Source organism: Pteropus medius, unplaced genomic scaffold (assembly GCF_902729225.1).
Source record: "Pteropus medius unplaced genomic scaffold, Ma_sr-lr_union100, whole genome shotgun sequence".
NCBI classification, from domain to species: Eukaryota; Metazoa; Chordata; class Mammalia; order Chiroptera; family Pteropodidae; genus Pteropus; species Pteropus medius.
The window spans coordinates 2253170-2277293 of NW_024340695.1; the positions used below are offsets into that span (position 1 = coordinate 2253170).

At 39.7% G+C, this 24124-nt stretch overlaps 1 protein-coding gene and 1 pseudogene across 1 annotated transcript in view; both read left to right on the plus strand.

Moving 5' to 3' along the window:
- Nucleotides 1–24124, plus strand: part of PRKCH (protein kinase C eta) — a 197890-nt gene that overhangs the window by 2108 nt on the left and 171658 nt on the right. The window lies entirely within an intron of this gene.
- Nucleotides 1704–1822, plus strand: LOC120604227 (uncharacterized; annotated as a pseudogene).

Sequence of the window (24124 nt, forward strand, 5' to 3'; positions counted from 1 at the left end):
AAGTAAGAAAAATCCATAACGACTGTTTAACCATATCATCAAATTATATTTTAATTTCCCTTCAGCCTAACTTACTTTATGGAATTTAAAAGTTTACGAGAGAGAAATGTCTAAAACACAGCTAGAGATTGATATTTTATCCCGTGAATTTCTGGATAGGAAATAAAGATGAGCCTAGGAATCCGAATGAAATTATCGAGTGGTTGATTAAGAGTTAGGTTGAGTAAAGCTTTAGAGGTCCTGAAGGATGATGATGCAGACTGGTCACTGTCCATTAGAGGCTTGTCTTCCCAGAGAGAGGCTAGATGGACCCTTCTCACTCCTACTCTGCACATTTGAATCACTCCGGGACCTTTTAAAACTCACTACTTTGTAAAGACTCTAGATAGGAATTTGTGGCTGTGGGAACCAGCATCATGTCAGTACTTTTAGGCTTCCCAGGCGATTCAATGTGCAGTTAAGGTTGAGAACCTGTTGCCTAAATGAAGAGATGAGAACTAGAAGAAGCATACGTGCAGGAATATTCAGGTTACTTGACAAGGTGTAGGTATGCAGAGCTGCTTGTTGTCCCAGTGGATGAACAAAGATTTAAATGTAAATTAAATTTCTATATCTATAATTGCCTGAATTAATTATATGTGTTTAATGTAATTCATTGATGGTGTTTTTGAGTGGTAGGATAGGTCAGCATTTAAATGACCTTGAAATCAGTCATGTGAAATGCATTTATATTCAATTAGGGAGGGCAGAGATTTTTTTTTAAGTCCTAGGTATTTTGAACCAGCCTTAAGGATAAAATAGAATGGGTAGAGTGTTGTTTTTGTTTGTCAGTTTTTAAGAAAAATAATCTCAAGAAAATATTTGGCGATATATGGCATGCTTGTTTTTTAATTGATCCTTTATAGATCTAAAGGTGATTCTGAAATTTAGAATTACAAAAATACTTATTCATCATTAATATATTAAATTGAAATGTGTGGTTTATCTAGACAGTTACAAATATAATAATTGAATTTACTCCATGATAAATTTGTGTTTCAATTGGAATTACCAATTGCTGAACTTTAAAAAACCTAATGACTTAGTTTTTACTGGATCACATAAAGAGACAAAAACAGAAGATACGTTTATCATTAGAGTAAAACAAAAATGTTATGCTATCTGGCTTAATGTACTTTCTAAGTATCAAGAAGAGAATTATTTACATTGATTTTAGTACCAGTTTTGTCAATATCACTTTCTAAGCTTGATGAGAGAATGGGTCAGATCTATTTTATGCAGTATATTCCTAATACCAAAACAGTGCCTGACATGGATTAGACAATCAAATATTTTTTTTTGACTGTACATATTTCATTTAATCTACATAAAACCTAAGGAGGTGGAGATACAGCTAAAGAAGTTCTTAAATGAAAATTCAGTGTTAAGTACTTAAATGAGAAAAGATCTTGAAGACCTAAGTTTCCACCTGAAAGTAGAAGAGCAAATTGAACCAAAAGTAAAAAAAATTGTAAAGATAGCAGAAGGCAATGAAGTAGAAAGCAGAAACGATAACTGGTTTTGAAAAAAAATTAACAAAATTGATAAGCCTCAAGCCAGAATGATCAAGGAAAAAAAAAAAGAGAGAGAAGACACAAATTACCAATATTAGAAATGAGAGAGAACATTACTATGGGTCCTACAGACGTTAAAAAGAGGAAATGGTCTACAGCCGTGCTACCCTGAACAGACCGGATCCCGTCTGATCTCAGAAGCTAAGCAGGGTCAGGCCTGTTTAGTACTTGGATGGGAGACCACCTAGGAAGACCAGGTGCTGTAGGCATAAAAAATTAAAAATAAGGGATTAAGCTGACAAAGTCCTTGCAATCTGTGAGGTCAACCAAGGGTTGCCTTGCTTAAAAAAAAAAAAATACAATAAATAAAAGAAATATTATGAACAATTTTATGTCAGTAAATTCCACAGTTTAGATGAAATGAACAAATCCCTTAAAAGATACAAACTACCAAAACTCACTCAAATAACTTGAATAACTGTCTATTAAGGTAATTGAATGTGTAGTTAAAAACCCTCTACACTGTAAACTCAAGGTTCTGATGACTTTACTGGTGAATTTTGTCATACATTTAAGGAAGAAATGTTGCCAACTCTACCCAAACTATTTCAGAAAATAGAAGGAAAAACATGTCAACTTATTCCATGAGGCCAACGTTACCCTTATACCAAAACCTGATTAAAACATTACAAAAACAAAAACAAACAAAAACCAAAATAAAACAAAACTACAGACCAGTGCTCTTTGTGAACACAGATATAATAAAAATTCTTAAATCTTAGCAAATCAAATCCAACAACATAGCAATTGGATAGTACATCATGACTATATTGGGTTTATAACAAGGACGGCAAGGTTGATTTAACATTTAAAAAACCAATTAGTGCAATTCTTTATATTAGCAGAATAAAAAAGGAGATTCATATGATCATCTCAATCATATATAAAATGATCTACAAAAAAATCAATAAATTGAACTTTATCAAAATTAACTATTGTTTTTCAAAAGACACTTAGAAAATGAAAACACAAGCCACAGACTGGGAGAAAATATTTGCAACATGTAAATCAGACAAAAGAGTTGTAACATGAATATATAAAAGAATTCTTACAACTCAGTAGTAATGAGAAAAATACCCAATTTAAAATGATCCAAAGATTTGAATAGGACCATCGTGATAAATTACACATTAAAAGATGCTCAACATCATTAGTCATCAAGGAAATGTAAATTAAAACCAAAACCCACTGGAAAGGCTAAAATTAAAAAGAGTGACCAAACCAAGTGTTGGGGAAGGAGTGGAGCAACTGGAACTCTCATATCCTACTGTGAGGAATATAAAATCATACGGTCATGTTGAAAACATTTTGGCAGTGTCTTAAAATGTTACCCATATACCTGCTGCATGACCTAGCTACTCTTAAGTATTTACCAGAGAAATGAAAGCATTTATACAAAGACATGTGCACAAATGTTCGTAGCAGCTTTATTTATAATAGCCCCCAAATTAGAAATAACTCAAATGGCAGTAAAATGGTGACTGTTTAAACAAATTGTGTATCCATACAGTGGAATACTGAATAATAAAAAGTGATGAACTATTGATACATGCAACAATACCGATAAATCTCAAAATAATTACAGTGAGTGAAAGAAGCCAGACAAAAAGGAGTACACACTGTATTCAAAATTACAGAAAATGAAAACTTGTTTGTAGTGGCAGGAAGCATATCAGTGCATGCCTGGAACTGGAAGGGTGAGGATAAGGGTGGGATGGATTACAAAGGAAGCATAAGGAAACTTCTGAAGGAGATGAAAATACTCACTGTTTTGATTTAGGAGATCATTTCACAGTTATATACATATGCCCAAGCTCATCACATAGTTCATTTTAAGTATCTGCATGTTATTGTATAACAATTATACTTCAGGCTGTGGGGAAAAAAACTGAGTTATTATTATTCCTATTTTACGAAAATGATTTGTTAAATAAGTGACCGAATTAGACTTAAGCCGAGGCTGACTCGAAAACAACATTGCCTCTTTACTGCAGAGCATAAAAAAAAATTAAAGATAGTTTCCGATTTTTGAACAGTCTCATTTTCTAAATTATCACTGTCAGTTTTTTTCTGTTTCTTCTAGAAATTGTTTATTTTGCATAATTTCTTGGACTTCTGAAAAAACCAAAAGTTGGTCTAAATTTGAACCTTATTTCCATCTTTCATGTTTGCTCTTAATTCGCCAGCTTTCCAAGTGAGGACCGGCATCTAATACTTAATGCAGAGCATTAGGGACATGGGGGCAGGCAGGAGGAGCTGGAGGCTGCGTCATGGAAAGACCTTGGCATCCCCTCAGGAAGGAAGGACCTGCTTGGCAGGATCCCAGGCCGTTTTCCTGGTTCAGCCCTCTTGAAGACATTCTGTTCCCTACAGCACTGGAGGGCTGCTTTCCTTCAGCTTCTTAGTAAGGTACCTGTTTGGTAGTCCTGTCCGGTGAGGCACCCAGGTTACTACTGGGCAATCTCTTGATTATCTTTTCCCCTTGATTCCTGCATCCAAGTGCATGAATTTATAGCATCAAAATTCTTCCAGATGCTATACTTTGTAGTGCAGTTATTTAATTATTTCACTTATTTTTTTTTTTCTAAGCCAGTTGTTGAGGTGTGTCTAACATTGAGTCATTAACTTAATGTTTAAGGGAAAAAATTATGTTAGCATCTCCATGGAGGTTTATTCTAATGTACATAAATTGGATATATTGTGTCTTCAGTCTCATTGTAGGCATTGTGTTGTAGTGGGGCTGGCTGCTTCTCATCATGCGGGTTGTGGCTCAGATGTTTTCCCTCAGAGAGCCTTTTCCTAACAATGCTATCTCGTCACCCTTCATTGCACTCACCATTCTCTGAGATCATTTGTTAATATTTGTTTATTTTACTCTCCTCCTTTAGAGTATAAATGCCTTGAGAGTAGGCACTCTACCTTTCTTATTCAGTGTTCTAACTCCAGCACCTTAAACTGTGTCCGGTATATAGTAGGCACTAAGTATTTGTCAAAAGAATGTTTTCTTAATGTGATTTTTGGGCAAATAAAGTATAAGTACTTTGGGAGCGTCTTTTCTTGAACATTTTATTCATCTTCCTAATAGAAACAAATGAAAATAATTGGGGAGTGAGCGATTGTTACAATTATTGTGTCCCTCTTTTAAATCAATTAATGATGTACCAATATGTGCTTGAAAAAGTGGGCCAGGTTTATATATGCTTTGAATGTGATAATGAATTGAAATTTCTGTGTATGGAAAATTTCTCATCTTTGTTTCATTTTAAAGGACTATGATTTTTAAACTCATTATTATGTTAAGGGACTAGTTCACTAGTAATTTGTGAGCCCAACATGTTAAAATCAGAGGAGAATTAAGAAATAAGCATTGAAAAATTGTATTTCAACCTTGGAGAGCTAATGAGGTTTATGGGTAGAGCATGAATCATCTTATCTTATGCAACTCGTAGTACAATTTTGGTATCTAGCAAATGTTTAGAACGGTGACTAGTTGTGATAGTAAAAGTGCAGTAAATTTGTGAGACGGGCAGCATTTACTTAGAATAAGAGAGGTGCCTTGGATTTTCTATAGTCTCTTTTCTAGTTTATAAAACAATTGACTAGGTCAGGTTCTCCTTTTGTGTTGACCGCTTAGCTCTATTTTATTAGATGAGAAGAATGAGGCCTGAGTTGAAACTCAATGACTGCCCACTCTTTTCCACTCTCATCATTCCTATATCCAGAGTGATCTCTCTCAATTGCCAGACTGGGAGTCATTCCTTTACTTAAAATTCTTCAGTGGTTTCTCACTACTTTAGGAAAAGCACAACTCTTTAAAATGGTATAGAATATTCTTCATCATCTGGCCCTTGATTTCTCTTGAGCTTTATCCCAGCTCACACTCTGTGCTGCAATCACCATGAGCGATTTTCAGTTCCTCAAGGATCACCTTGCTAATTCTTACCTGTGCTTCAGTTCTCATTAGAAACATCACTTACCCAGAAAACTTTCCCTGACATGTCAGGTCTGGGTTTGGTCCTCCTCCTTAGTGTTCCCTCAGCATCTTGAAATTTCTGTGCCCCCTGCTCCCTCGCATCCTGAAAGAATGGACATGTGAATGGATTGGGTTCTCTTGGAAGTATGTGATATTGGTCAGAGGGAGTTCAGGGTGTAATAGTATGGGCAATGGACTAAGATTCATCCCCCCAGCTCTTGGGGTAGCTCCTCTAACACACTGTTACATATTCCTGTATGAAATGCCAAGCCCTAGGTGAGCATTCACCTACCATCGAGCATGTTCTATGTACCGGGAGCTCTGCTCTACCTCGGAGAGGCAAGTGAACAAGACAGACATGATCCCTTCTTTCATAGACCTCTCACAGTTCCAAGAGGGAGATAGATTGTGGGGGGAACAATAACCAGGAAATTACAGCAGTAAATACCAAGATGCTGGTGAGCACCTGGTTTGAGGAGATCAGAGACATTTTCCTGGAGCGAAATTCAAGAGCTGATTTTTAAGTCTCCTGTATAGATAGCCACAAGCTCGCTTCAGTTAAAAGACTGTCAAAAATCATTCCTCAAAAGAAGAAGAGGAACTTTTGACTTGATAATGCTTTCCCAGAGAGACATCACAGAGGCCCTTTTGAAAGCTAAATGTTCCTGACCCGTGGAAATATTTCCATCTTTGGAAAATCTGGGAGGAGACTAAGTTGCCATGATTGTGAACATATGGCCTAAAAGAACATTTGATTCCCAAGGAAGAAAACAGTAACACCCTATTTGAACCATCAAATACTGTGAGCTTTGTACAGATCATAAAGGAATCATAGGTGTTGAAGCAGGCAGGTCATCTAGTTCAGAACAACAAAAAGCCTAATAGCTCAGGCTCATGGACAACCTGCAGATGTATTCATTTGCAGAGATGTTTTTAACATCGAATCCGAAGGCGTTTAGTTCTCAGGAGGTGCTTCAGTTTACCACAGACCCCACCATTCTCTATTAAGCACTCATCTTGACTTATTACCCACTTGGTCCTGGGAGATTTTTGAGTTTTTGACACCTACTGTAGCTCAGGCCTTTGTTTTCAGAATGTGGGAACTTGGGGGATTGTTTAAGCCAAAGTAGTGCTGTTACCTTAGCTCATGTGATATGGTGACAAACACACACATTTAATATCTATATATATGTTATTTAGATGTATATTTATAAACAAATTAGATATATATTTAGATATTATCTATATATGCATCCTAAAATTTTGAGGAAGCTGGTTTATTAGTAAATGGGAAGTTTAACTACAAATTAGTATTGTATTAACTACTAAAAAAATCTTTTTGAATTTTATTATACAGCTTCCAGCGGTATGTAAGTGTAATGCTATAATGGGAGTAAGGAGAACAGGGTTCAAGGTGTGGCTTTGCCACCAATCAGCTGTGACCTCAGATAAGCCTCTACATATCAGAGTCTCAGTTCTCTGGTTTATATAATGAAGGGGTTGAACTAGAATATCTCTAAGGACCTTCCATCCCTAAAGCCTCTGCTACCATATGTTTGACAATTACATCATTTCTCTTTTGGAATAACTGGTTTGGTTTTAAGTAGTCAAAATGAATTATGTCTTATCAGAGGTAGTAACTCCTAAGAATTAAATTGGTTCAAATCTAAATTGCTCAGGCTTAGAGAGGATTTAGCTCCTGTCTAAATGACTTTTAACATCGATAGTGATGTTGATGTTATTTCCTTGGCTTAGAATCAGACTTAAGGAATTACAGTGGGTCCTCATTTTAAGCCATGCAGTAATATTTCTTGATTTACACTAATGGGCTCCTCATTCTGTGGGATGGTTATAAGTTATGTCCCTTTTACCTCCAGTCGGGGAGATGTTGAGAATCCCACTGTTTGAGCTTTTGCTAGAAGCTGTTCTCACTAGCATGGTAATTAATACTTTGTAGTTATGAAGTGTCTGTAGCTACCAGTTTATATATCCACCTTAGGTGATGACAAATACTATAAATCACTTGTAGGACAGACATTTTAATTAGATGGAGGAATGTGCCCAAGGGCATTGGCTATCTAGTGTTTAAGTGCTATGCTGAAGAGTTTTATGAGTTGGGAAATTTTTGTTGAGAATCCTGGTACCTTCCAGAGAGATTTATCAGGATTATTCTGTTAGTATATTTCTGTGGCACCAGTAAGTTATAGCAGGCAAAGCACGCAGGAATTTTTAGTAGAAGACTCACTAGCAGTGCTTTTGTAATGTGCTGCCTTCTAGATAGTTCCTTAGATTTTACGTAAGTTTTGTTTTTGTATACCTTTGACCTTACAGGGAGAGAAAGATGTTTAGTTGTGCTTCTGGTGGAAAAAAAAAATTTGCCAGAGGATAGAACCATGGCCACCATGAACCCCTCATAATTACATTTAAAAGTAAGCCATATGGGGCCTGTGTGAGCATATTCTACACCTAGCCACTGTTGTCCAAGTTCTTAAACCAAAACCACAAAGCTGCATTTTCATTTGTAAGTCATACTTATCCCTTGTACTTGCATAGCACTGTTTCTCCATCTCCCTTGTAGCACTTAAATACAGTGTCCCTCTGTCCACACACTGGGCTTTGGTGTTCTCTGTGGTATCAGAGGGCAGGCAGCCCTGAGCCCTGTGGCCCCTGCCAGCATCCGAGTTATGTGGTTCTAGTTATGGTGGATTGGATAATGAAAATTATTCTCCCTTCTGAAATATCTTCTAGAGATTATTCTGCTGATGCTCAGATTTGTTCTAGGCTCTGAAATTATTTTTGGAAGAGTACACAAAAGTCATAAATATATTAGCATAATTCATTGAAGAGAATGCATTTATTAATTTGTGAGCTGTGGACTTTTTAGGTACTTTCTGTTACTGTTGTTCCATCATAGTACAGATGAGTTGACAACAGATTCATAGCAGAAGCAGTGCCTCTGAAAATGTTTTTGAGCCCTCGACCTTTTTAGTGATGATGAAAGCTATGGACACTGTTTCTAGAAAAATGTACATATTGACAATATGCTGGGAATAGGGTCTCCAGGTTAGTGGTCCCTGAAGCTTAACTGTGAACACAGGGCCTCAGGTTAAGAAACCTCAGTGGAAAGGTGTCACAATAAGGCTTTTATTAATTTCTAAGTCCCAGGGCATGGTTCTGATATTTCCCCCTGTATCTGAAGACATTTTCACTTCAACTATTTAGACAACTGGTAGAAAAGGGTTGCTATAAATTTTAGAGAAAAAGATGTGCTTAAAAAATGTCTTCTCATTTACTTCTGGCTCCTGGTAAAATATACCAGATGATGACCCATTTTAGGGCCTATTTGGTTGTGTTATTTAGGTATTTCCAAAAGCCTCTATTTTTGAAGGGGTTTCTTTGAGGCTTGCAGGAGATGAAAAGTTAAAAAAAAAAAAAACCACCAAAAATAACTAGGACAGTGTGAGTGACCTTAGCTTAGTATCTTTTGTTAATATAAATTTTTCCCCTGTAAAAAGAGATAGGATTTATCTGTATTACTTAAAACATTTACTCTGTCTTTGAGCTGTACTGGGCATTATGGTGAACAACTGTGTTATTCTAAGACAAAATGATGAAATCAGTGATACTTGTCTGGTCCTCTCGCCCTGAGACCCCTGATCTCTTGTGGCCTGGGTTCCTCTGACCCAACAGAATTTTCTGATCTTTTGAGTTCCAACTCACCTAGCCAACACCTTGGAAAACAACCTGATGATGGTGGAAATAGAGCTGAATGGAGCCCTTGAGCTAGTTAGAGGTGAAGCTAGAATCTAGTTCTCTGGACTTCAGTCCAAGATTCTTTCCTTTGCCACCTCAGTGTGCGGTGGAGGCAGCAGGAAAGCCGTTCAACACCTGCTGCGTGTCCAGCCTTTCTAGATGTTACAAATAGGGCAGAGAACACAACGCCCAGAATCTTGGCTCTCAGAGCTTCCACCTTGGCATAGAGAGAGGCAGGTAATAAGCAAACAGGTGATTATGAAAATAACAAGTGGCAGTTAGGTGCTAAGTGGAGAATTAAAACAGGGTGATATGATAGAGTGTGACAAGGTGACTGCCTTACCTAGAGTGGACAGAGAAGGACTCACAGAGAGGGTGACATTTCAGTTGCAACCCGAGTGACAAGAAGCCACCAGCCATGTGACTATTAGAGAAAGGCCTGAAGGTGGGAACAAACCTGATGTGTGGCGGTACAACCAGAAGTTTTGGAAAGAAGGTAGACTTTGTGTTAGCTAGTTCGGTGTATTACCCCAGCTCTGTTGTAGTGAGCGAATCCCTTCATCTCTGGCTGTTTTCTCCTCTGGAAAATGGTGTTAATATTAGCTACCTCACAGGATTGGTGTGACAATTAGATTTAATACATTAAACATGTCCAGCACAAAATAGGCCCTCAAGAAATGGTAGCTTTGGTTACTTTTAGTCTCCCAAGGAAATTAATGTTTTGGACAAGGGCCTTCTGAAAACAATATTGGCCAAGGAAACACATTCAGATGGTTGCATCTTAGTTAATGAGGGTGGAGATGTAAGTTTCCTAGGTATAGTCTTGTTGGTGCCCTTCATAGAAACATCTGCTTACTCTCTTACTTCCTCTAACACCAAATTTTCTAAAGAGAAAATAGGGAAAAGGAAGCAAAGACTCTGAAGTTTATTCCAAATCTTTGAATTTTTGAATGATATATTTATCTTCTATAGACTCATAAGTATAATGGAAAATTTCAATATTTACAGGGATAAAATAATTATACTCCAGTGGTATAATTGATAGGGCCCTAATAGTGTTTTATAAAACCATAAATTAATAGATGAGAATTAATAAACATGGTCCCAATAATTGTAAAGAAAGTAAAACCTCAAAAATTATGAATAACTAGATTACAGTTGATTCTTGCTTAACTACTGAAAGCTTATTTACTTTATGGACTACAATTTTGTGAATTAACCCTGGATAATTTTCCCTATTTTGAATAGTTTTGGATAATGCCTACCTATTTTGGCATCTCCCTGTTCCTCAGAATATTTCAGACCCTCCCCTTCAGTATCCATTTGGTCTGTGTTTATGTAAAAAGACATCAGCATTTGCCTAAGCCACGTAAGTTGGAATGCAGAATCTACAATTACAGAGCGATACTACACAAATACAGGCTTTGAGGAACATTTATTGGACAACTACCATAATCATCAGTGCATCATAGTATGATTGTTGGGTGTCAGCCCGATTGGGGTTCAACTATTAGTTCTGCCTTTTATTAGCAGAGGTCATTTAACTTCTGCAAGCCTCAGCTTTCTCATCGTAGTGTAATATTTCTCTCATGGGGTTATGTGAGAATACAGTGAGGAATTATGTAAATCATCTAGCGCAGTGCGTGACATATGCCGCTGCAGAGAATTATCACTGTGACCGTCACTACTACCACTCTACCCCAGTGCTTAAATATGAAGTCACGGGCCCAGCCTGTTCCGAAATGAGCTCTGAAAACAGTCAGACATTTATTTACGTACAACTTTAGAGTTTTTTTGAATTTTAGAAAATTTTTAGAAGGAATTTTTGAGTTCAGCCTTCTTAATGTTTTGCTTTTTATTTAAGATTCTATAGTGTAAATCAATAGGTTACTGGTGAGGAGATGGTTTCCTCATGCTGGAATCATAGGGATTTGGGATAAACTTTGTACATAGGTCCACTCTGAAAGATCTTGCAAGGAACATGTGGAAATGAAACTGGAATGACTATACTACAGTGTTGGCCAAAGTTAGTTTATGAAAAACCTTGAAGTTGAGTCTGTTGGTTTGGTCATGTGCTATGGGACAGACACACGGTTCTGAGTTAGTATGAATAACCAACCAGAAAGAAGTAAAGTTATAATACAATATGTAGTTGCAAAGGACTTCGAAAAATTCTTCATCTTTTAGGTGTAAAAGCTGAAATGAGGTGCAAAAGCTTAACTGCATTTTTATTGATGCAGTTAAAGGAAATGATCGTACATAAACTCAATTGGCATTAAAATGTGTTTTTTGATTTAAATTTTACTGTCTAATAATTGAATGTGAATTATTGTCAGGCTTTCAAGGAGAAAAACTATACTTTTAAAAGCGCATCATTTGAACTTGTAGATTTATGGGTAAAATCAAGAGCACCAACAATTTTGATTCGGTATGCAGAAAATACGAAGTGCCTGCCCTCCCCCGCTCTCCCCTGGCCCGCCCCACACTTTTGACTTATCTCGAAGGCGATTATTTCTAATATGCTCTGTTGGTTGGTACTTGTTTTGGGTCCTAGATCTTTCATAGCTGTCAAACGAGAGTTTTTCTGAAGTGTACATATTTAATTTTTCAGAACAAACATTTCATTGGCTCCACAGTAAGGCCCAACAGGATTTGCATAGATGCTTAGCACAGCCTTGGTGTTGGTTGTTCAGAAGCCCTGGTTAGCTCTTTGGCTGTGTGAAGAATATTGTGCTTGAGCGTCCCTGCTGGGCCCCCTCGCCTTCTTGTCATGCTCATCCTGTACTTGGGTTGCGGTTGTATTGATCTGCTGGGGCACTGTTGTTGCAAACGTCTGGGGTTGAATGAGAATGTGTTTCTGGGTATCTGCTCTCACTCTGGCCTGACCTGCTACTTTCAGCTCGGTGGTACCACTCTCTGTGTGAGCACCAGGGACCCTCAGCCTCCCCAGCCCCTGGGAAGGTGCCCAGCGCGTGGCAGGGATTCAGGAAACATTCGTAGAATGAAGAAATTCCTCATTGTTCTCATATCTTGAGTTTGATTCAGAATCCAAACTCTGTCGTCCACTTTTGCTAAAGGATTTTCTCTTTAAGAAATTTATATTTCAGATACAGACATTAATACTTGAATGTGTGTGCACACGCACGTGTGAGCCTCAGGAGCTTAAAATAAATATGCAAGAGTGATTTTTATTATCTTGACTACTTAAATAAGTATAAAAGATGTATGAAATGACTAGCTGAATTCCAGGTTCCCCAAATAAAATGTTAACTTTCATTTAGGTGTTAAGAGGTGGTTTTCGAAATGGGAAAAACTGAGAGACTTAAACCATCTTCTGGAACATCAGAGATCAAGAATATGTTAATGACAGCCTGCCCTTTGTAAGAACAGGACACCAGTGAGGGGAATAAACTCAATCGTAGTTTAACTGTGACCTTGAAGTGAGCCATTAAATTGCTAATGGCTCATTGTCGACTCTTGCTGTAATTTGGTCCTATTGAATTTGTATATGTAGAATTTCGTTTTAAAACAGGAAAAATAATGATTCTGAAAAAATTGTTACTGTCAAGATATTAAACGAGTCTTTCCATTAATATTATTACCATGAATACTTTGAAGTCCAATTACCTACTGACAGTTCTGTTTGAATGAAGCTTATATTAGAAGAAATTGAGAGGTTCGAATGAAAAAAATAATGAAGTCTCACCACTCTCCTCAAGCTTCCCCCTCCCCCCACTCCTCCTCTCCTTACTTTTAGCAGGACCCTAAATTCCTCACTTGCCTTATACTTGGGCCATTGTTTGGAAGAGGTCAGATTAGAGTCAGAGTTATCATCAGAGAGAACTTGTTTGTTTCCTAACTCTCAAATTATTCTCTGTAGGCATGTGCATTAGTCTTCCAAGAAAACAGAAGCTGACAGGTGTGTACTTCCTGCTCTCACCTGTGTCATATCCTGTAAGCAGTCTTCAGATGAGGTGAACTTCCTGCTTAGGTCCATCCCTCTACCTGCTCTGCTTGGGTCCTCTATATGTCCTCACTGGGTCAGGCGTTCCCTTTCTCATACCTGCGTCCTCTTCCTGCCCCCGACACCTTCCCTTTAGAAACAGACCCAGACCTCTCTAAACACTCAGCATCTCCATCTTCACAGAACAACCCCTGCTCCATCCTTTTCTTGGCCTTGTTTGCTTCCCTTTTGAGGTGAGGCTCAGTGTCTCCCCTTTCATTCTTAGCCACTTCCCCAAGAGCTGTCTATCTCTGTGCTTCCCACTCCCCCTACCTCCACTTTTCATTCTTCTTCTCAATGCAGGGCTGGATTCTGCCCTTACCACTGTGTGAATACAGCCCCTACGAAGCCCAGGAATGATCATGTAATCATGTCACTTATTCGTCTTGTTGGCTGCTATGTTCTTCTTGAGATTCTTTGCTCCCCTGTTTCTCTGTTTCTTTAGCACCTTCTGGGGTCATTTTTGTTTCTTTGCTTCTTCTGGTATCTCTCTCATCATCCCTCAATCCCCTTACATATTGGTGTTTCCTGGGCTTTTGTTCTTATGTTGTTTTTCTCACTCCACATATCTCATCTGCTTTCACGGTCTTAACCACATTGCTCATGTGCCAAAGACTTCTAAACCTCTGTCTCCCATTTTTGTCCTTGAGGTTGATTCCTGCCTCTAGGACTGAGGCAGGCTCAGGGCAAAAGGTTTTATACTCCATCTCCTTCAATCCTCACAACAGCCCATGAGGAATGAGCAGGTACCACAGTACCTGCATTTCCTACCTGAGGAAACTGTGCCTTAAGGATGTCCAAGAACATATCCAAAGTCTCATGTCTAGTGTGCTTGCTAGACAGACCTACTTGGATATCCTTCAGGCATCTCCAAGTCAGCATTGTCCACAATTAAATAATCATTACCCTAACCTGCTCCTCTGCCCATTTTCCCACCAGAACTCTCTCACCATCATCCAGTTACCTATGAATCGTTGTGGAATTTTCTCTCTCTCTTCACCTCTTTCTTCATTTCAGTCAGTTGCCAAGTTCTGCTGAATTGGCTTGCTAAATACGTCTTGAGTCAGTTTTTCTTTTCCATCAGGACCACATTCGTTCAGGCCCTATTCACATGGATTATTACAGTAGCCTTAGAGCTGGTCTTACTCCCTCAGTCAGTCCTCCACAGAGCTGCCTGGATGAGCTGTCTGTAACTCAACCCTAACCTTTCCTTCTAGAAATCTTTTAAAAGCTTCCCATCATCTGCAGAAGTCAGGCTCTTTGGGAAGATTCCCAGTAGTCTGGACCTTGCCTACCTCCCTTATTTCATCTCCCACCTCACCTCTCCCTGGATCTCAGTTTATGATCTAGGTATAAATGAGCAAATCATTTATACTTTTTTGCTGCTGCTCATGCCTAGTGAACTTCATTTTCAGTACATATTGGGAGAGGAGAGCAGATATTCCTTTATAAATTGTACAAAGGACTTGTTATTAACATTAGAAAAGATGGGATGAAGTAAGTTATATAGCAAAAGTATGTCGCTCTCCATGTAACTACGAACAGGCCTGAGCATGCATGTACCCACACACACTTCCATGTGTCCACTCATAGCATTCATTTAACACCTGCTATAGCCAGAGACTGTGTTAGGTGCAAGGGGTGCAAAGCCCAAGGAGCCCACCCTGTAGAGATGGAGACAACACAAGCCTAGAAATGTGTATAGCATGGTAGGGGATTGTGAGCCTGGGGAATTCGGGGAGAACTTTCTGGAGGAGGTGACACCCAAGTTCAGTTCAGGGAAAGTAAGTATTAACCAGGTTTAAAGCAGCATAAACTCCATTCCTATCTCCCCTGTGAGGACTTGTACTTTTTTCCATGAAATTTTACCCATGCGGGTTATTTTACATAGGGCTAACAACACGTAAGTGCCTTTTAAAAGCAAACTGTACCTGGTTCATACCACTGGCAGGAACTTGTCATGTCTCTGTTGATAGATTGTCATGTCTCTGTTTATTTCCAGATCATGGCTAGGTGCTGAATAAATTGTTGGATTGGATGCCTCGAAGTGAGGGGTGAGAAGAGGTTCTCCTCTTTACCTCGGAGGTGGTGAGGCTTGTGTGTGTGGCCCTGTGAGGTCCTAAGATTGGTGGCCTGCCTCTGTGATATAACTGGGCTATCTCATGGGAGAGGCAGAGTAGTCTAGACACCCAACTCTATTCTGAACACAAGTGCCAAACTCATTTGCAGGTGAAGGGAGTGTCCTTTTAAAGGCTAAACTAGTAATTAAATTCAAGCAGAAGGATGGCGAAGGTGGAGCTAACTCATTTATTAGCATACAATATGATCAACCTAATTCACGTAAATGTAGGTTGCTGTGGTTTGTACTTTCCTAACTGCAGGAAAAACCTTGGAGAGATGCCCTTGATTATGAGTTTGTCAATGAGCAGCTGCTCAAAGATCTCAAAGTACCAGAATATGTCATGTCTGTAGGCTTTAACCTTTTGTTAATTCAGATTTTTATCTCTCACATCCATAGACGTGAAGGTAATGATTACCTGGGTTTGGGCTCTGAGTGGTCTGCGCCAGACCCCTGTCTGTAGGGCTTCGTCACTGTACTGTTGGTGTGAAGCCTTTGTTTCTCAGAGGCCCATTTCCACCAGAAGAATCGCACCGTAAGTGTTTCCACAGGAACTGCCCTTCGCCTGTCATTGTTGTGGCTGTATGGCAGAACCCACAGAGCGGAGGTGTTTCAGCCCTCACTGAACGTGCAACAGATCTTTCCATCTCTCACTGCAAATTTTCCAGAGTGTTCTGGTCCACCACGGAGTCTTAAAACCGGGTTTATTGATTACCATGTGAGACCTGATAGTGAGATATCTTAAATAACTCATAGAAGACTAGCCTCCAGAAAGGTCATTTAGGGTTTATCTCTACTAGCTAAAAGATAATACCTCATAGAAGTTGCTGTTAGGGTATGAGAACTGTATAGCATCACTGTTAAGACAGCAGGGAAGTTTACCTCTGGCTAAGGCAATTTTGTTCCTCTAGGCTTCTCCAAGGATGGACAGATATTGTTCCAAATGATCATGTGTTTCACTGATTCTTCTCACACAGACTTCTTGCCTTTAATTTTTTTTCTGAGCATTTGCAGGGTATCCTGGAACAATCAACTGTTTCTGGACTTCACATTACTGCCTGGTTGGCATTTACAGTGGAATAGTTGCCAAAAGTGATATAGTTATTTGGATTGATAAGTCAGAGGAATGGCTTGAAGGCTAGTGTACTGTCTGGAGGTTTAATGTAACTCCACTTAAGAAATGAATGAATCTCAAATGATTATAACCCAAAAGAGACATCTTCTAAAAGAATGGCCCCTTAGGGAAATAGTGATCAGCTCATTGAAAAATAAGACACTAGATTGGATAGAAGAGACTTACGTGTTCAGAACAATTAATTATTTCTCTTATAAAACTATGAAAGCACTAGAATCTATAAGGAAAAAAGGATCTTAAATTTTATTGGTGAGATTTTCATTCGTTCTGGAATTATGATAGAACAAGAACTAGATGGTGCAGGACAGAACGACAGCTTTATTTAGACTTTTAAACATAGAACATATATTTAGTGTGTAAAAGTAAGATCTGGCCTCTTTGTAATCAATCAATAGTTTGAGTAATATTCATTGTGTAACAGCACGTGACACACTGAAAGTATAAAAATTGATTTTAAGAATGTATATGACATTCTTAAGACATTTAAAAAGAATTCTGTCCATAACTTTGTTAGGCCAAGATGGGTGGAATTATATTTGACACCAGGAAACTGATCTGGATTATTTAGAACAGGTGTTTTCCAGGGTCCCATCTGTGTGAGAGCACAGTGTGACTGCTTGACTTTGTCCTGAGTCCAGGATCCTGACAGTCAGTTCTTAAATGTGAGTCTTCTCCTCGCAGAATCCTCTCACTTTTATGCTACGCTGGGTCTGTATTTTGTAACGATATTTTATACAAGTGACTTCCTACTTGTAGTAATCTCTCCCTGTCCTGAAATGATGTCAGTATACCTTTGGAACACCATGAAACTTGTTGTTTGAGTGACACAGCATGCTTGTGGGCTTGAGAAAGAAATGGTATGGCCTTCGTTCAGGCTGTTGATGAAACCGGGTGATCTCTGGAAGTTCCCCCAGTTCTGAGAATTCTGATGTCATCTCTATCCACTGCCAGAATTGCAGCCTCATGATACTAGATGTATAAGAAGAAAGGGAAATAAATATGAGAGACCTAGCTCCATGGAGCCTGTGGGAAGTGGGGCAGAAGTCGAGTGAGAGGGTGCTTGATTTTTCCCAGCGATCAATACAGAAGTGTCCTGTGATGCAAGCGGAGGTAGGCCGAAGGGCGCATTGTGTGTCAGGTGCTCCGATGAAAATAAGTTGTTGTGTGACAGGTGTAGCATGCTGCAAGCTGGGATTTTAGTGACAAATTTAATCTTTTTGTTGTTGATGATTTGTTAAATGAAGTGCTTAATGTTCGTAAGTAACTTGAGAGAAAAAGAGGTGGTGGAGAGCGCTGGGTGGCTGCTGTTTGGCCAGACCTGTTTTTTTTTTTTCCCAGGCCTGCAGAGCCAGCTGTGGGGCAATCACACAGCTACAGGTGCAGCTCTGGGCAGCACTTGAGCCTGTAATCAACAGGTTTGCTTTTGAATGAGCTAGGCAGAGTGGTCCCTTGCAGGTCTGCTCTGGTAAAAGTACTGACCCTGCTCATCTTTGCTTGGGTGACTTTTTGTTAGTGTTTGATTTCTGAAGTTCCTCCCATGGCCTGCCTTTATGACCCTTCTGTTTTCACCAGATCCAGATTGCTAGCTCCCTAAAGCTAAAGAAATCTTAGAGATCTTCTAAGACAAAAGATTTTTTTTTTTTTTTTTTTTTTATCCCAGCAACCACCTTGAACTCCCAGTTGAGTGGTGGAGGCCAGACTAGAATTGCGTATCAAGTATCCAACTTCACATGATAGCTTTTCAGTTTCTACTTTGAGAGAACGACCTTCTCGGGCCTGCTAAGGGCTCATTTCTGTTTCTGTCACAATATTATGCCGCATACTCATTCTCCCTCAGTTCCCTTTTCTAGTATATTTCCTCACAAATCTTCTTTTTCTTTCCTCTATTTTTAGGGTAGCAAGTCCTAAGATATTTACATATAGATGACCTTTTCTCTCAAATCCTTTTTTAGTGAGCACATTTATAGAGGACAGTCTCTCCAGAGTCTTGTCACTTATGGTCCCTTTGAGGCTAGCATGAACAGGGTGTTTTCAAGTCTTTTTGTAAGAGTCCCCACGTAATACTTATTATTCCCAGGCTATGTAGGTTTTAGGCCTCAAGTTAAAAGAGAGGGGCCTGCATTAGGTGTCTTAGCTCTCATGGCTTCCAGTTAACATTGGCCAGTAGTGTATTATTTGTATCCTTTTCCCCATCCATAGACTAAAGCGTTCAATATTTGTATATGGAGCCCAGATTGACAGATCGTCAAATAGTAATTCGATGTGGTAGAAATCAAATGTGTATTGTGCATATTGAAGAGAACAGATGATCTGCCACCACCAGTCTCAACTTATCCCTTCTATGTTGGAGCTCTACTGCAGTGCCCAGGGGGAGCAGAGAAGTGATACATGGAATAGGGTAGGGGTGGGATAATGCATAATAATATTACTCATAAGGGTTATTTAAATGTCAGGTTCAGTGCTTCACACGCATTAACTCGGTCTTCAGAATATCTTTGAGACGGATTCTCTTATTACCGCCTCTTTATGAGGCAACTGAGGCCCAGAGAAGGTAAGATACTTGCCCCAGATAAGTGGCAGAGCGAGAGTTTGAACGCCTGTATAGAGCCACTAGGCCGTGTCACTCCAGCTTTAGGTGATTGATAGGAGGCGAAATGAAAAACTTTCGAGATGAACTGCTGCGTATTTGCCGCTAAGGGTATAAGTCTCTTTTGGTAAAGTGGGAGAGAAATTGTTAAGGGCTGAAGAGTTTATAGAGCCCTGGATAAGAAGGACATCTTCCATGTGCTGCGTATGCTCCTGCAGCAGATGACAGGTCCTCAGTATAGTGCTCCCCCAAAGTGACATGCCTATCTTAGCAATTTAAGGAGTAGAGTATCAAATGATCTCATAGCACAAATTTGACCTCCGGGATTTACCTCCCCTCAAACACTGTGCTACATTATACATCTCTGATACCTTTAATTTTATGCTCTCAATAGAACATTGAATAACCAGGTAAAGTCATAATTCAGTTTATCGGCACTAATGCACGTTGCGTAAAGTGTTGGGTACATCCTACAAACAGTAACTTGAAGTAGTCAGTGGAATTTCTAGAGCTTAAGCCAAGTCTACACCAAAAGAAGGCTTTCCCTTCTTTTGAGATATTTAAAAATTAGCTGTTTCTTTGCCAATAGGTTCACCACTTTCTTGGGGCAATTATTATGTGTCTGGGGTTATGTTAGACATGCAACAGGCAGAAATAAAAAGACAGATTTTCTGTCCTCAAGGAGACTATCATGTAAGGGAAACAGATAAATAAATAAATACTTTTAGGAACCACAGATGTTATTTTGTGTGTCTGATATGTCCTTGATGCAGAACTCTGTAAAGGAATAAAACTTCCATGAGCAAAGGACACGCGAGCAAACATTTCTCTCTCTTTCTGGCTTATGTTGTTTCTTTGAGTCCCCTTGAAGTTGGATAGTGAGAGATGGGGAGAAGAATCAATGATAGATAGTATTTTTTAATACTAGGAAGGTATTTTGGTGAAAATTCAGGAGACACTGTCATATAGCTATTTACCTAAATTGGTTTGGTTTGTGCCAAGTTAAAGGAGAGAATACTGATTTAATTACTTTTAAAAATGCAATTTTTATTTAATTACTTTCTTTGGAATTGGGATAGAGTGTTGTGGTTTAAAGTGATTTCCTTGTGCCGGTGATATTTTTCTGATTCTTTTTAAGGCTGCATGGGAAGTGTCAGCACAGGTCTGTCCATGCTCCCCTCCTCAGCTGCCTTCATCTGCTCTCGCCCAGGCCTTGGTGCCCACACCAAGTGGTTGTCAGCCAGAGTACCCCTTGCCTGCTGGGCTTAACAGTGATTTTTCTGGGCCTCATGCAGTTGTGGCGTCTGTAGCTTATTTTGAAATCCCAATTTTGTGGAGGTTTGTGCTCTTAGCTTGAATTTAGTGGTCAGTGTTAACTAGAGGCCGTGGGAGGTAAGACACCTAATGTAGGCTCCTCAGAGAGAAGTTCCTTGTCTCTCTTCATCAGAATTTGGTTAATAATACTTCTGTTTGTTTTACATGCCCGAATCCTTATATAAGTAATAATGAATCTCACTAGTAATTTATTTGCAGATTACTAAAATATAGGCAGATCTGAGGTGTTAGATATTAAAAGTTTTTCCACTATGTGTGTTAACTTCATTCAATTGATGAGTGTCCTTGGAGTGGGAAGATGCAACCACCTTTTACCAAAATCGGAGGAAGAGAGGACCCAGATTTCTCAGGAAACCAGGTTAAATGCACTTTCATGAGCTTGGCCGGGGCAGTGGAGTGAGGAGAGGGAGGTAATAGTCCTGGGGAGGGGAGAATATCTCACTGGTTTCCCAAAGCCGATTCGTCCAGGTGCCATTAATGCGATAGAAACCCACTGGGGAATTCCCCGCCTCCTTTCTATGCCTTTTTCTGATATGATCTTAGACTAACTTATCTGCTGGTCAGCCTTCCAGTTTTGTTAGCATTGATCTGTTTTTCTGCCCTGAATGCCAGACTGTGCCGTTGATGTTTTGGGGGAAGGGTGTCATAGCTAGAGCAGGGTGCCATAGAGAGGGCTGATTGTTCGTATGTTCCGGGCGAGTCGTCAGGGCTCACCCTGCTTTAGAATGCTCTGGAGGTTTGTGGCCAGAAAGTGGGTTTCGAGTGAATTGAAGGAAAGGGCTGGGTGGTTGAAAACACGAGGCCCTCTGAACCATGCATGGCATCTGGAGAGGTGGGAGGTTGTAAGACGAGGTTTCTTGGCAGATAGAGGAAAACGAAAGCTTTGAGTCTATTTCTGATGTGTGGGCTTTGGTACGTAATTTCCATAGCTGACTTTTTTCTCTTGTCTCCTGTCACCAAAAACCACTTTCATTAGCCCTTGGTTAATATCGTTCCTGTGAGTCCTCTAGTCTCAGTTAGGGTAACCCCCCGCCCTCATTTTATGCTTCCATGGCAACTGGCACTTCTGCCCTGCATATAATTACAGCTGACCCTTGAACAACATGGGGGGTTAGGGGCACTGACCCCCCAGAGCAGTAAAAAATCCACGTATAACGTTTGACTCCCCCAAAACTTACTAATAGCCTCCTGTTGATTGGAAATCTTACTGATAACAAAGAGTTGATTAATACCTATTTAGTATATTATGAGGATTATATACTGTATTCTTGCAATAAAGTAAGCTAGAGAAAAGAAAATGTTTAGTAAAATCATAAGAGAAACACATTTACAGTATTTATTGAAAAAAATCCACTTATAAGTGGACTTGTGCAGTTCAAACCTGTGTAGTTCAAGGGTCAACTGTATTTATAATTGATTAGTCACCCCCATCCCCAAACTGTAAGCTTCACAGAGGCAAAGGCCACAGTCCATCAGCATCCTCAGCTCCTAGCGCATGCTTGGCACACATTAGGTGACCAGTTAGTATTGGTTGTCCAACTGACCAGTGGACTGACAGACTGACACAGAGGCAGCCTTTGAAAGTGTAGTTAAATGGAATCATTCTGAGAATTTGATAAAATGATTATGGGTATCGGTTTGCACTCTTGAAAGAATCTGCACTTGAGACATCTAAGTGGTAGTTTGCTTAGCTCTTATAGGCTTCAATCTTTCCCTGTTTTCTTTATGTGCATTTTTTGCTTTGACCCTCACAGTGATTCTCTGAGGCAGGCAGATCAGCATTTCCATTTCAGCTGAGGAAGCACAGAAGGTTTCATAGTCCTCAACTTAAGGGGCTCAGCCGGGACTTGATGCAGGTCTTCTGATTTTAAATCTGGTACTCTTTCTACTATCTCATGTTGCCCTCCTCATGTTTACTGAACACCTACTATATACCAGGCCTTAATATTTGTTATTTAATCTTCCATCAGTTCTGTTGAGGTAGATGATATCCCCATTTTACAGATGAGGAAGCAGAGCCTCTGAGAGGTTAAGTAACTTTTCCAGGGATGCACAACCAGGAGGACTGGTTACAAACTCCAGCTTTCCAGTGCTGTGCGTGGAGGTACAGCTGTTGCCTGCAGACGGTTGTCAACTGAAAACTTTTTGACCCTTCTGGTAGGGAATGGGAAGCAATGCTTGTCACTTCAGAAATTCTAGCTGATGCCTTAAGTAAATATTCATTCTCATGTTTGTAACTGTGTCACAAATACTTTGTATCCCAGGACTGTGCTTGGGATACAAAGATGAATAAGGTAACCATATGGAGAACTATGACAAAATAATATGTTACAAATGCCCCCGGAAGGTCTAAGTAAAGTATCGTGGGAATGTAGAGCTGAGAAGAAAAACAACATTTGTATAGTGCTTTTTATGTTATCTCTGCTTTCACTTTCACTCCATCGTGTCCCTCCTTTCCTCCCTCCCCGCAACCCCACCTTTACCCTTGCCCAATCAGGACTGAGGTAGAGACTGTGGGCCGTCCAAAGGCCATCTGTGGCCTCTGGGCCTCAGAAGACCACCAGCACATGCGATTCCCTGGCCTTAGGTGCATGTTTCATGCACAAATGATATAAAAACAAAAGAGAACTGACAGATATTTAGACCTATGGCTTTTACAGAAAATAAGAATTACTTTTATTTGGTCAGTGTTTATGCCTTGTCTACTCTCTCCATATTCCTCTAGAGACTAAGAACATCACATTACCTCTCAACATCATTTCTGAAGTAGAGACTAGAAACTGCGGCAGAGTGTCCTCCCCTCTTCCTCAGAGTCCCATACCCCTTGAAGACATTAAGAGGGTCCCTTCTCTCCCATGTCTGTCTATAGTGGGGAGCTCAAAGTGCTTTGCAACTACACTTTCCCCAGCATCCTGATGAGGGAGAAGAAGGGAATGTTATTGTTAGTGCTCCTTCATAGGTCAGAGATGTTGACTGTGCCAACCCTTTAAAAGCCCTTCTCCCAGCTTAGACCGTTATGTAATTCCCAAGTAGCCTTGCTGACTTGGATCTGACAGTGCTCAGAGACCAGTCCCTTAGTATCTGGGAGTGGCAAACATTTCTGTTGAGGGATGTTAGGTTATTTTTCGACTTTCCTTGTAAAAGCCAGTCTGTCTCATGTCAGCCACGGAAATGGGTATGCTCTAGTGCTTCCTCATCATGCCATGCCTTTAATGAAGCACTATTTTCCTTTGCATGTTAGGATCCCAGTGTACATGGGTCCATTACATGTGTTTTTAATCTGTCAGTCAATTTACACAGTTTAAGTAGTGTTCATTTAGGACTTGCAGAGGCTTCATGAAATGATACTCTAGTTAAAAGCTTTAAGATAGCCGCTAATTCCCCAAAATAATTGATGGGGCCATAGCAGCAGTTGTGTTGAGAGAGGGCTGCATCACTGTGACTGACTCCACTGTCTTTGAGGGTAGGGAAGGCCACGGGATGCTGAGAATCCGTTTACAAATCTTGATTCTCACAAATGGCCCTCTTCCTAAGGTCCTGCAGAGATGCATTCTCCTTTCTGCTCTGATCATGAAAGACTGAAGAGTGGCGACTAGAGGTGGCGGT